The sequence below is a fragment of the Procambarus clarkii genome, chromosome 10 (assembly GCF_040958095.1).
Source record: "Procambarus clarkii isolate CNS0578487 chromosome 10, FALCON_Pclarkii_2.0, whole genome shotgun sequence".
NCBI lineage: Eukaryota > Metazoa > Arthropoda > Malacostraca > Decapoda > Cambaridae > Procambarus > Procambarus clarkii.
In genome coordinates, this window is record NC_091159.1 from 27,111,089 (window position 1) to 27,123,434 (window position 12,346).

A 12,346-nucleotide genomic window follows, 5' to 3' on the forward strand; every position below is an offset into this window, starting at 1 on the left:
TATGTACCAGCCTCTTATGCGGTACTGTGTCAAAGGCTTTCCGACAATCCAAGAAAATGCAGTCCGCCCAGCCCTCTCTTTCTTGCTTAATCTTTGTCACCTGTGTGTGTGTGTGTGTGTGTGTGTGTGTGTGTGTGTGTGTGTGTGTGTGTGTGTGTGTGTGTGCACACCTATTTGTGCCTGCAGAATCGAGCATTGGCTCTTGGATCCCGCCTTTCTCGCCGCCGGTTGTTTAAAGCAATGATTCCCGTCCTTCTTCCATCATATCTTGTATTAAAACTGTGAATAGTATTTGATTCCACAATGTGCTCCTTTACTTTAATCTATTTTCCCACTACTCTCCCGCTAAAAGGAAACTTTCTAACATCTCTGTGACTCATCTGAATTTCCACCTTCCACCCATGTTACCTTGTACTCTAGGTATTCCTCGTGAACATTTCGTCTATTTCCACTCTCAATCCGCCTAAGTATTTTGTATGTTGCTATCATATATCCCCGCTCCCTCCTTTTTTTTCTAGCGTCGTCAGGTTCAGTTCCTTCTGTCGCTCTTCATATTCCATCCCTCGCAACTCTGGGACAAGCCTCGTCGCAAACTTCTGAACCTTTTCCAGTTTCCTAATGTGTTTCTTCAGGTGGGGTTCCATGACAGGGCTGCATACTCTAAAACTGGTCTCACGTAGGCAGTGTAAAGTGCTGTACTCACCTAGTTGTGAGTACAACTGAGCGAGTTGTACGCATCTAAGCTGTGTGTGTGTGTATGTGTGTGTGTGTGTGTGTGTGTGTGTGTGTGTGTGTGTGTGTGTGTGTGTGTGTGTGTGTGTGTGTGTGTGTGTGTGTGTGTGTGTGTGTGTGTAGTATCATATACCAATATATTCTGGACGAGACGATAAGAACAATTAAGGATCGCTACTCAATGAAATCAAAAGTTAAACACAACACTATGTACATTCCTAAACACTGTAAACAATATACATTCCTATATACTATATACAACATACATTCCTATACACTATATACAGTATACATTCCTATATCTGCTGACGTAACATCCGTCACAACGCCTTCATAAGGTGATAACATCAGGTGCTGGGGATCCCAGTTATCTTGGGGATCAGTTGGTTTATAACTCGGATAATGAGGGCACCAGAGAGTCAGGTATGCCAACTGCGACATTGTCTGGTTACAGCCACCTGGTAACCAGAAAATGACGTGTCTGATTAGAGGGAGAGCGTGGTTACAGCCACCTTGTAACCAGAAAATGACGTGTCTGGTTAGAGGGAGAGCGTGGTTACAGCCACCTGGTATGTGTACACGTAGGGAGAGCGTGGTTACAGCCACCTTGTAACCAGAAAATGACGTGTCCGGTTAGAGAGAGAGCGTGGTTACAGCCACCTTGTAACCAGAAAATGACGTGTCTGGTTAGAGAGAGAGCGTGGTTACAGCCACCTTGTAACCAGAAAATGACGTGTCCGGTTAGAGAGAGAGCGTGGTTACAGCCACCTTGTAACCAGAAAATGACGTGTCTGGTTAGAGGGAGAGCGTGGTTACAGCCACCTGGTATGTGTACACGTAGGGAGAGCGTGGTTACAGCCACCTGGTATGTGTACACGTAGGGAGAGTCTGGTTACAGCCACCTGGTATGTGTACACGTAGGGAGAGTCTGGTTACAGCCACCTGGTACCTGGTACATATAACTGAAAAGTTTCCAGGGAAGGTTTAGACTGGGCGGACCTGAACATGGGAGGTTACCAGTGTGTGTGGGGGAGGGGACGAGAGCCCAGAGGTGGCTGACATGACAGTGAATTTCAATGCGGATCCTACATATATATAACTCTTTAAACGAATTATAAATTAGTTTTAAACCATATAAATCGATCAGATCGAATACCAATCAACCATAATGGATGATCACGGGATTAACGCATCTTATCAGAAATAAGGAAGCTATATATATAAACTTTAAACTGCAGAAGGTATATATTACAATTTATCATCCTATCAAGAACGGCTAAAAAATTATATATATATATATATATATATATATATATATATATATATATATATATATATATATATATATATATATATATATATATATTAGTATATTTTGGTAGCAGTCTTTCCTGTAGACATATATTATTAAATATTTTCGGTCATATTTAATAATATATATATATATATATATATATATATATATATATATATATATATATATATATATATAAAGAAATTATGTAGTGCGTATTGCTGGAAAGGCAAAGAAAACTCCCAAAATAGTTCTCCAGATACACCAAAGACCAGAGAGAGAGAGAGAGATGACTGGTCCTGTGACAAAGGAGTTATGGGACCTTCGACAAGCCGCCGGCTTCCTGTCCTCGTTGAGGCCACTAGTGTGGCCCTCAGGTAAATCAGGTAAATGAGTTGGATCACGTAACTGTTAATGGGCAAGAAATACGCAGCGTTTTAAATAAATATTTTGTCTTTACTAGAGAAGCACGTCATATTTTATCCACACCTGAACACATCTATATAGGTAGTGAAGAAAGCAGGCTGAATGGTTCAGTCATTACCCGGCAGGACGTTATTAAACAGACACAACAATAAAGCCAAACAAGTCCCCAGAACCAGACCAAGTTTTCACCAGGGCGCTGAAAGAATGTAAAGATGAGTTGAGTGAGCCTTTCACTTCTATATTTAAGAAATTATTACAGTCAAGCAAGGTTCCGGAATCGTGGAGAGTTGCAAATGCTATGTAAACGATGCAGTAAAGTTTGTAAAGTCAAACTAGTCACGAGCTTAGTTCCTATAAAACTTAGGAACATTGGTACACAAGTCTGCAGTTCAAGTGCATCTAAGTTATCGTGATTAACTTGTACTCAGGGAGAGGTTATCCAAATTTAATTTCCCTAAGGACTGTCAATATCAAAGTCTGTCTAGAAGTCATTAGGAAGGGGTAATAGATCATGTGCACCGAACTATCTGCCAATTACCTTACCGTCTACTATGGGAAAATGGCTTGAATCGATAATCGCCAAAGACATTCGTAGATATCTTGAAAAAATATGGATTAATAGAGGATTCACAACATAACTTCACGAAATTTCTTTCATTCTTTTCCAACATTTTTAAAGCAGTTGATAATGGAAGGGATTACGACGTCGTGAACCTTGACTTCAGTAAAGCTTTTGATTCTGTACATTACGAAAGACAGATAAGAAAGGGGTAGAGTCTCAAGGTATTGGGGGGAAACTGGCCTAAGTTGGATAAGGGCATTGGTGCAGACGATGAATCACGATGACGTGGCTGAAGATATGATGACCAAACCACACACGACGACATTTCGGTCCGTCTTGAACCATTATCAACAATCGACTTGATAATGGTCCCGGACGGACCGAAGCGTCGTCGTCTCATCTTCTAGTGTGTGGTTTGGTCATCAAGGCCATTGGTATTTCAAAAGAAACACAGTTGTATAAACTGGGTTAAGTCGTAGTGGAACAAATATTTTTGTAAGTGGAGTCCCCCCAGTACTCTGTACCGGGACTTCTGATAATATTACCATATAATCGATTTAGATACGGGATTGAGCAGCAATTTTGAACATTGGCGGACGATGCAAAAATAGGGCGGGAAATGAATTTCAAAGACGGTTCAAAATCGCCTCAGAAGTGCGAGATAGGCTTTTAAAATGAACGAATGATAGATGCGGTTTAATACTGATATAGGTCAATAAGCCTCCTACAGTTTCCTTAATTATGACGTTCTTACGCTTGGTTGCATTTACCTGATGAATGGCAGTAATGTTCATGACTTGTACAGTATCTATAAGTCTAGATATATATATATATACAATTACCCAACTGCTACCATATATATCAGATCGTATATGGAGGGTGGCAATACTGTCGCTGGGCGTGTGGGCGTGCGTGGAGCCTGGCGTGGGCGGCGTGGAGGTGGTGGGCGGCGTCGTGAACAACTTGGTCATCGCCGTCGACCCGCTGATGGAAGTGGACGTCTTCAAGCCACTTGTTCTCAACTTGGAAGTAAGTGTCAATCTTCGTCCCTGTCATTCCTCTCCCACCATCCCCAATACCTCCCAACCCCTTAACGTATTTCCTGAACTTCACTTTGTCTTTCTTTCCTATCTCCAGATTCATTATGGTTTTTCATTCTCTTGTTTCTCCGAAGTAAGAAACCGTTATCCTAGTTTAGTACCCCCCAATTATGCCGTTTTCTCCGAAAGCCGCCGTATTGTAGGGGGTACTCAAGTAACTACACTAGCAGCCAGACTACGGACGTTCAGAAGTGAATGAAATGGTATTATCCCGGCTATTGTGGTTGGCATCTTAATAAGTATAGGTGTTTACCGTGAAGTTATTGAGGTTGATGCCGCCAAGTGTTTCAATCGTATAGGAGGAGCCTGTGTTGGTGTTCAGGTCCTCACTGACAGCACCCAGACGTGCTCAGGACTTGTACAGTAGCCAGTGGTGTTCATGACTTGTACAGTAGCCAGTGGTGCTCATGACTTGTACAGTAGCCAGTGGTGCTCATGACTTGTACAGTAGCCAGTGGTGCTCATGACTTGTACAGTAGCCAGTGGTGTTCATGACTTGTACAGTAGCCAGTGGTGCTCAGGACTTGTACAGTAGCCAGTGGTGCTCAGGACTTGTACAGTAGCCAGTGGTGCTCATGACTTGTACAGTAGCCAGTGGTGTTCATGACTTGTACAGTAGCCAGTGGTGTTCATGACTTGTACAGTAGCCAGTGGTGCTCATGACTTGTACAGTAGCCAGTGGTGTTCATGACTTGTACAGTAGCCAGTGGTGCTCAGGACTTGTACAGTAGCCAGTGGTGCTCATGACTTGTACAGTAGCCAGTGGTGCTCATGACTTGTACAGTAGCCAGTGGTGTTCATGACTTGTACAGTAGCCAGTGGTGCTCAGGACTTGTACAGTAGCCAGTGGTGTTCATGACTTGTACAGTAGCCAGTGGTGCTCATGACTTGTACAGTAGCCAGTGGTGCTCATGACTTGTACAGTAGCCAGTGGTGTTCATGACTTGTACAGTAGCCAGTGGTGCTCAGGACTTGTACAGTAGCCAGTGGTGCTCATGACTTGTACAGTAGCCAGTGGTGCTCATGACTTGTACAGTAGCCAGTGGTGTTCATGACTTGTACAGTAGCCAGTGGTGCTCATGACTTGTACAGTAGCCAGTGGTGCTCATGACTTGTACAGTAGCCAGTGGTGCTCATGACTTGTACAGTAGCCAGTGGTGCTCATGACTTGTACAGTAGCCAGTGGTGTTCATGACTTGTACAGTAGCCAGTGGTGCTCATGACTTGTACAGTAGCCAGTGGTGCTCAGGACTTGTACAGTAGCCAGTGGTGCTCATGACTTGTACAGTAGCCAGTGGTGCTCATGACTTGTACAGTAGCCAGTGGTGCTCAGGACTTGTACAGTAGCCAGTGGTGCTCATGACTTGTACAGTAGCCAGTGGTGCTCATGACTTGTACAGTAGCCAGTGGTGCTCATGACTTGTACAGTAGCCAGTGGTGTTCATGACTTGTACAGTAGCCAGTGGTGTTCAGGACTTGTACAGTAGCCAGTGGTGCTCAGGACTTGTACAGTAGCCAGTGGTGTTCAGGACTTGTACAGTAGCCAGTGGTGCTCAGGACTTGTACAGTAGCCAGTGGTGTTCAGGACTTGTACAGTAGCCAGTGGTGCTCAGGACTTGTACAGTAGCCAGTGGTGCTCAGGACTTGTACAGTAGCCAGTGGTGTTCAGGACTTGTACAGTTGCCAGTGGTGCTCAGGACTTGTACAGTAGCCAGTGGTGTTCAGGACTTGTACAGTAGCCAGTGGTGCTCAGGACTTGTACAGTAGCCAGTGGTGCTCAAGACTTGTACAGTAGCCAATGATGCTCATGACTTGTACAGTAGCCAGTGGTGCTCAAGACTTGTACAGTAGCCAATGGTGCTCATGACTTGTACAGTAGCCAGTGGTGCTCAGGACTTGTACAGTAGCCAGTGGTGCTCAAGACTTGTACAGTAGCCAATGATGCTCATGACTTGTACAGTAGCCAGTGGTGCTCAAAACTTGTACAGTAGCCAGTGGTGCTCAAGACTTGTACAGTAGCCAATGATGCTCATGACTTGTACAGTAGCCAGTGGTGCTCAAGACTTGTACAGTAGCCAGTGGTGCTCAAGACTTGTACAGTAGCCAATGATGCTCATGACTTGTACAGTAGCCAATGATGCTCATGATAGATAGGTGGATAGATGAGTAGACTGATGAATGTATAGATGGACAGATGGGAGACAGGCTTGTCAACCCCCCCCCCCCCCCCCTTCCATTGTTCCTAAGGATTTTTTCCATCTGAACAAGTATTGTGTAGCCATTTACGGCTTTGGAGGGTAGGCGGTTCCATAGGATTATTATTATCCTATAGGCTCACCATTTTCTGTCCTACACTGCAGGGTATTTTATTTCCAGGATATGGTGATCAAGATGGCGGACGCTATGTACACATCGACGGAGGGGCGACTGGCCCTGGGGTCCGTGAAGCTGGTGCTGCCCATCGGCTGGAACTTGACGAATAATATGTGGAACTTGACGATGGATGTGGAGGAGGCCCAGGAGGGCTTGTCCTGGCGCGCTGCCGACGTCCGCCTGGTGGAGCCGCCGGCCAAGAAGTCTCATGCCCCCAACACCCTACAGGCAAGTGTGGATGTAGCAGTAAGGGGGAGTTCTTTTTGCTTATGGCTCCTCATTAGTGGCATCTGGGGAGGCCTTGCATCCTCCCGGACGGCAAAGGTCAATAGATCACCTTCCAGGTCGGTGTCACGAGGGCAGGGATACTGCTGGTTGAGGAGGGATTACCTTGAGGTGTGTGATTGTCTTGAAGCCATGTAGGAAGGTTATTATATGTGACACTGACAGATTTAGACCATTGGGGAAAAGTTTGCACTGCACATATTCCCAGCTTGCTCGAGTGCCACAAGGCTGGAGTGCCAATTGCCTTACAATAAGACACATCCCAGATGACCCAAGTTGTAACTTCGGCCATCACACACACACAAACACACACACACACACACACACACACACACACACACACACACACACACACACACACACACACACACACACACACACACACACACGCACACGCACACACTTTACAGGGGCTTCGCGGCGAGTGGACAGCGCTCGGGATTCGCAGTTCAAAGACCTGGATGCTCTTAACTTGTGATGTATTTTATTTGATAATTTCCGTCAACTTGTGCTGTCCTCCAGAATTTATTACGTAATATATGTTAATTCTTGTCTTCTATGCATGCCCTCTGTTTAACTCTCATTTGACTTCTGTTTCGAAGACACGCTGTTGAATTGTATTGAGTAATTTGTTAGTAACACACCTCCCTTGATGAACTTTATTGAGTTAATTCCAGCACCTTTGAGGTTATGTCACCTGTGTGACTTTACCTTACCCCATGTGTGACTTCTGCAGGCTGGCCAGTGTGGGGTGCCAGGCCGGTACATCACACTGCACACCACCTTCGTTGATCACAGTTATGCTGAAGACAACTATGGACCTCAAGGTAAGTGTGTGTTGGGGGGGGGGGCAGGTGTATGGGTGCGTGTGTGTGCTGGGGTGCATGAGGGGTTTGCAGGGGAGGAGGTGTATTGCGTGTGTATGTCGGGGTTAGGTGTATGGGAGTGTGTGGGAGGAAGGTGTGTGTGTGTGTGTGTGTACTCACCTAGTTGTGTTTGCGGGGGTTGAGCTCTGGCTCTTTGGTCCCGCCTCTCAACCGTCAATCAACAGGTGTACAGATTCCTGAGCCTACTGGGCTCTGTCATATCTACACTTGAAACTGTGTATGGAGTCAGCCTCCACCACATCACCCCCTAATGCATTCCATTTGTCAACCACTCTGACACTAAAAAAGTTCTTTCTGTGTGTGGGTGTGTGTGTGTGTGTGTGTGTGTGTGTGTGTGTGTGTGTGTGTGTGTGTGTGTGTGTGTGTTTGGAAGGTGTATGTGGGGGAGGGAGAGGGATCAGGAAGTTCTAGATCATATGCACATATTCCCTCTTCTAATTTTCGAGTCTGATTACCAGTTGCTTCATTATAATATTTCCATCATAAATGGCTATGCAGAAATCTAGGTTGGTCTTTGGCCTTGGTTGCTATGTCATTTTCATATTGATTCTCTGCTTCTCTTGTGTTACATTTCGCTTTGTTTTTTTTATTCGTTCTGTATCATTTTCATAACTTTTTTTTTTTTTGTGCGTGTATCTATAGGTACTGACTGTTGCTGAATTGGCTGGCTTTGTGTTTCTGTTTTTTTCCTTATACGGGGTACTTTTTGTCTTGTATGGGGGTACTTTTTGTCTTGTATGGGGTACTTTTTGTCTTGTATGGGGTACTTTTTGTCTTGTATGGGGGTACTTTTTGTCTTGTATGGGGTACTTTTTGTCTTGTATGGGGGTACTTTTTGTCTTGTATGGGGGTACTTTTTGTCTTGTATGGGGTACTTTTTGTCTTGTATGGGGTACGTTTTGTCTTGTATGGGGTACGTTTTGTCTTGTATGGGGTACGTTTTGTCTTGTATGGGGTACTTTTTGTCTTGTATGGGGTACGTTTTGTCTTGTATGGGGTACGTTTTGTCTTGTATGGGGTATGTTTTGTCTTGTATGGGGTACTTTTTGTCTTGTATGGGGTACTTTTTGTCTTGTATGGGGTATGTTTTGTCTTGTATGGGGTACTTTTTGTCTTATATGGGGTACTTTTTGTCTTGTATGGGGTACTTTTTGTCTTCGGGGTACTTTTTGATGCTTCATGAATAACTTTTCTGTTATCCTGGAAATTTATCTACATAAATTCTTGTTATGGAACATTTCATGCTGAGATTTATCCCTGTATTCGCTTTCAGCACTGAATTCACTCTATTAATTCTGACTTCCCTGTCAGTTCATTGGAAGTCTGTCAATTCTGACGTCATTGGCTTTTCATTCGTTCACTGTTCATTCAGACCGGGTGAAGAACATTATGGCAAATGTTCTTTGTTCAGTCTACGTGTGTATTTACCACGGACGCAAGTTTAAAGGCTTGCAAGCAGTTCTTACTCGTTGTCAAGAACATCTTGTAGTCTGTATTTTCAATGTTCACGCGTGTTCCCCCCACAAGACAGATGTTCACGCGTGTTCCCCCCACAAGACTGATGTTCACGCGTGTTCCCCCCACAAGACAGATGTTCACGCGTGTTCCCCCCACAAGACAGATGTTCACGCGTGTTCCCCCCACAAGACAGATGTTCACGCGTGTTCCCCCCACAAGACAGATGTTCACGCGTGTTCCCCCCACAAGACTGATGTTCACGCGTGTTCCCCCCACAAGACTGATGTTCACGCGTGTTCCCCCCACAAGACAGATGTTCACGCGTGTTCCCCCCACAAGACAGATGTTCACGCGTGTTCCCCCCACAAGACTGATGTTCACGCGTGTTCCCCCCACAAGACTGATGTTCACGCGTGTTCCCCTGCAGGAGAGGTGTTTATGCACGAGTGGGCACACTACCGGTGGGGCGCCTGGGAGGAGTATGGTTACCCTGGTGATCCTGTCTACCCTTCAGGATATCAGAGCGAGGACGGCTTCACCCGTCCCACCACCTGCCTCCACGGACACCTCGAGGGCAAGTTTGAGACAGCGTAAGTGTTAGAGAGAGAGAGAGAGAGAGAGAGAGAGAGAGAGAGAGAGAGGGGAGAGGGGGAGAGGGGGAGAGGGGGAGAGGGGGAGGGAGGGAGGTAGGGAGGGAGGGAGGTAGGGAGGGAGGGAGGGAGGGAGGGAGGGAGGGAGAGAGAGAGAGAGAGAGAGAGAGAGAGAGAGAGAGAGAGAGAGAGAGAGAGAGAGAGAGAGAGAGAGAGAGAGAGAGAGAGAGAGAGAGAGAGAGAGACAGAGAGAGAGAGAGAGAGAGAGACAGACAGAGAGAGACAGAGAGAAAGAGAGAGAGAGAGAGAGAGAGAGAGAGAGAGAGAGAGAGAGAGAGAGAGAGAGAGAGAGAGAGAGAGAGAGAGAGAGAGAGAGAGAGAGAGAGAGGGGGGGGAAGAGAGAGAGAGAGAGAGAGAGAGAGAGAGAGAGAGAGAGAGGGGGGGGAAGAGAGAGAGAGAGAGAGAGAGAGAGAGAGAGAGAGAGAGAGAGAGAGAGAGAGAGGGGGGGGGAAGAGAGAGAGAGAGAGAGAGAGAGAGAGAGAGAGAGAGAGAGAGAGAGAGAGAGAGAGAGAGAGAGAGAGAGAGAGGGGGAGGGAAGAGAGAGAGAGAGAGAGAGAGAGAGAGAGAGAGAGAGAGAGAGAGAGAGAGAGAGAGAGAGAGAGAGAGAGAGAGAGAGAGAGAGAGGGGGGGGGGGAAGAGAGAGAGAGAGAGAGAGAGAGAGAGAGAGAGAGAGAGAGAGAGAGAGAGAGAGAGAGAGAGAGAGAGAGAGAGAGAGAGAGAGAGAGAGAGAGAGAGAGAGAGAGGAAGAGAGAGAGAGAGAGAGAGAGAGAGAGAGAGAGAGAGAGAGAGAGAGAGAGAGAGAGAGAGAGAGAGAGAGAGAGAGAGAGAGAGAGAGAGAGAGAGAAGGGAAGAGAGAGAGAGAGAGAGAGAGAGAGAGAGAGAGAGAGAGAGAGAGAGAGAGAGAGAGAGAGAGAGAGAGAGAGAGAGAGAGAGAGAGAGAGAGAGAGAGAGAAGATAGAAGAGAGAAGAGAGAGAGAGGTCCTCTCTCTCTCTGAGAGAGATAAGGGTCCTCACAGATAACGGTTCTTAAGGATAAGAGAAAGTTCACCTGAGGATACGGGTTCCTAAAGACAGTATCTCCAATGACAAAGTTCCACCCTCAAGTATTAAGGGTCTCCAAGGATAGCACACAAGGCTCCAGGAGACTGGAGCAGGTTAAGGAAAATGCCACAATACAGACCACCATTCTATAACCTACAAGGAGACTGGGGGATACGAGCCAAAAGAGCAAATGAAAACCAGTAAACACCTTAGCAGGATAAAATGTAAATATTATAACCTTGTCGGTAGAATTGTTAAGATTTAGTGTACCTAAAGAAGTGTTTGTTTGGCCTCTCGCAGGAAGGGAGTCAGCTGTGAGCCAGACGACATGACCAGCTTGTGTTACTTCTTCCCTGATTCCAACTCCACGGCAGCCACCGCCATGGCCTCCATCATGTCCCTCACCTACCTCTCCGTAAGTAGGTGTGAGGGAGAGAGGGAGGTGAGAGAGAGAGAGAGAGAGAAAAAAGATTTACGAGAGACGGCTCTTCTATGTAATAACAATTATAGTTGATTTGTTTTATCATGGAACGCAGACCTATCCAGTTGATGCGTGATGTAAAGGGTCTAACCTTCTTCCAGAGTAACAAAACAGATTCAGGTCCTGGTCCACAATGTTCTTTAAGTTAAACAAATTACATATGCAGGGAGTAACACAATAACCGGGCTGAAATGTAGACACCCAATCCCACACGTCTGAAAATAAAGCAAATGACGACCTTTCGGTCCATCCTGGACAATCATTAAGTCGTGTAAAGAAAGAGAGGTAGAGAAAGTCAATATATATAAGGTGAGAATGTGAGGTGAAAGGCAAGAAGGTTGAAGTATACCGTCAAGTACAGAAGAAAATGGGAATAACTCCTACACGGATGTCTAACGGAGAAGAGAAAAAGGTGAAATAAACACAAGAGAGAAAGCAGCATACAAGAAGAGAAAAAATGAGTCTAAAGGGGCTAAAGCTAAGTCAGATCACATTTGTTAAGAAGGTCAGAGCATTTAACAATGAACTGAGAAAACCAGAGTCAACAGCAACAAAGCCAAGACGAAGGTTCACGTTCGCCATGTTGTGTATGAGAGCCAATTGGACAAGACAGCGTCTGTGAAGACCAAACAGAAAAGAGCATCGAGTCTGGAGGCTTAACACTTCTTTTGTGTTCTTTCACTCTCTTACGAAAGGTTAAATGCTCTAACCTTAACAATACGATCTGACTTAACTTTCAGCACCTCTAGGCTCTTTTTTTTCTTGGCTTTCTACTCTGTTGTTATCTGCCTTTTGCAGTTTTCTTTGTTCTTATTAACTCTTATGGTATACTTCAACCTTCTCGTCTTTCACCTCACTTTCTTACTTTATATAGTGACTCTCTCTCTGTTTCTCTTTCTTGTCTCTTCTCTTTCTCTGGGCCTTGATAATTGTCCAGGACGGAGCGAAACGTTGTCACTTCCTATATTTCAAGATGTGTGGGTTAGGTGTCCAGATTACATATAATCTGTATTTGTCTATCATTCCCCCCCTCCCCTTTCCCCAGTGGGCGGCGGGG

The 12,346-nt window shown here is 45.5% G+C and overlaps 1 non-coding gene across 1 annotated transcript in view; it reads left to right on the plus strand.

The window, feature by feature from the left end:
- The window catches only part of LOC123746061 (calcium-activated chloride channel regulator 3A-1), a 33,804-nt gene that overhangs the window by 4,290 nt on the left and 17,168 nt on the right, over nt 1–12,346 (plus strand). The window contains exons 2-6 of the transcript XR_011228038.1: nt 3,880–4,043; nt 6,491–6,715; nt 7,509–7,599; nt 9,545–9,707; nt 11,109–11,223. This is a non-coding gene — a transcript (calcium-activated chloride channel regulator 3A-1). The remainder of the gene's footprint in view (nt 1–3,879; nt 4,044–6,490; nt 6,716–7,508; nt 7,600–9,544; nt 9,708–11,108; nt 11,224–12,346) is intronic.